Here is a 2,233-nt window from a genome sequence, read left to right as displayed (position 1 = left end):
TTACACTGCTGCTGGCGTACACGGTCACTTTGCTCACTGCTTTCACTACACTGGACATAAAACTTCCAAACGTTTTTAGATTCACTTCCGAAAATCCCTGGAGATATGAGCCCCATTCCATTTGTAGATGTGGTGGTAGTTTGGCAACGAGTTCCGCGAGGAGGGTAGGGTTTGACAGATGGACGGATTGACCAGCAACTTCTAAATGGTCACAGAGACTTTGTATAGACATTCCAAAATCAATAATGGTTTGGAATCTATCCACTTTCGGTGAAGGGGCTGATCGTACCTTTTCTAGAAGCGCTGAGATTAGCAACTCAGGCCTCCCATACAACAAATGCAGAGTTTCTATGATGTGTGGTACAGATTCAGGGAAAAGCAAACGGCTTTGAACAGCTTCGTATGCTGCGCCTTTCAAACTACGCTGAAGGCGACAAAGGTTTTCGGCGCTAGAGTACCCACAAGCGAGTGTAGTGTTCATAAAACTGCTTATGAATACTGGCCAATCAGCCGGATTGCCAGAAAAGGGGGGTAAATCACGCGGCATAACTTGCCTGGCGGCTAACTGCGAGGGGGAGGGGGCAAAGGTGGCTATGTTTGCATTAAGCAATGGTGATTGCGTGGGCGATAAGGCAATACTACCAAATTGCTTCATTAGATGTTGGATATTGGCATCGTTATTATTTTGCGGTACATGTAGAGGATTATTATCTGGCCTACCTGATGGTCCGGAGGGAGGGAAGGGGTAAGAGGCTGGTACAATCCCCGATGCTGGCACAGACCAGTTTGACGCCACCGGTTGATGCATGGGTGGTGGCGGAGGATTTGTTGATGTGCGTCCAGGTAGCGACGCAGCCGACACTGCGTGTGGTCGTGACAGTCCTGTGGCGGTATGTGTAGGCGCTTGCAATTGCGATACCCGTACAAACCGCGGAGGCACTACAGATGCGTGTTCAGGTGCGGAAGGTGGAGGTGGCACCATTGAAGGTCCAGGTGCCGACGGCGGTGCTGCTACCGATGAAGTTCTCCTTGCCGGCGCGGATGCTGTCATTGATGCTGGATGATGTTGCGATGAAGCAGCCCATACTTCTGGTGGTTGAGGTAATGATGATGATTGTGGTGGAAGTACTACTTCAGAACCGCCTACCAATGAATCAGACTGTGTTTGAGTTGGAGTGGATTGAGCTAATGGCACTGTACCGGTGATCTTATTAAAAACCACGGATTCGACAACATTTTGTTTCGAACCTGTTTTAGAATCTGCTGCCATCGTTTTGACTGTAGTCAATTTTTGGGTGGGCAGAGCAGAATGTTTCAGAGGACTATGCAGGTTGACGTCAGAACACTGAACCGAAGTTTGGACTCCGACGATAGTTGGCGTAGCGATAGATGGACCGATCTGATGGGAGGATGCTGGTGGCAAGAAGGTGGGATGTACATCCGCGATTGTTGGAGCGTGCGGGGCTCCTGTTTGCTCTGCACAGCTGTTCACCCATTGAACAACCTTATCGATTTTAGACCGCTTACTCAATCGACTGCCTTTACTACGAACACTTTTGTTTTCTTCTTCCAACTCCAACTGAGATTCAAGTAGCTTATATTTGTCTTCGATGAATTTCTTCTGCATTGCTTGGAGCTCTTCCAGCTTCTCAAGCTGTAGATTCAATCTGGCTGAGTTTCCTGATTGAGGTGTGAGACGCATGTGATTTAGACGCTATGCTAGCTATTTCGTCCACCTGACAGTTTTCACATGACCAGGCACGGTGTCGATCGAATCAGAAACCCCAGCACACGTGAAGTGCCACCAGGTTTGGCAAATATCACACTGCACCATGCTTTCCTCGCCGTTTAGGCGATCGCACTTTACGCAATCTGACCGTAGTTCGTCGAGCGTGTGTGCGTGTTGCAAAGCAAGATCTTCATGCATGTCCGGAACCGATTTACTTGTTTCCATGACCGACGAGTTATTCGTAACTGCTGAAGATTTATCTAAAGTTCTTAACCCTACGACATCGAGAACAAGTGCTAATTAGCAGTATAAACTTCAAGCAGTAAAAGAAGCCGTATACCGGTATATGACGCTTCGATATAAGCCCTGTGGATTCAAGCCGAATAAGGGAATTATTATTACCAATTTAGAGCTACTATCTGTGACGTTTGGGTAGAATTAATAAGAATTTTATAACCTGTCTCTTTTACTCGCATTGGAAATATTATTTTGTAAATCTGTCGT

This window comes from Armigeres subalbatus, chromosome 3 (assembly GCF_024139115.2).
Source record: "Armigeres subalbatus isolate Guangzhou_Male chromosome 3, GZ_Asu_2, whole genome shotgun sequence".
Lineage (NCBI taxonomy): Eukaryota > Metazoa > Arthropoda > Insecta > Diptera > Culicidae > Armigeres > Armigeres subalbatus.
The sequence above is the reverse complement of the archived record's forward strand: the minus strand, read 5'-3'. Positions refer to the sequence as shown.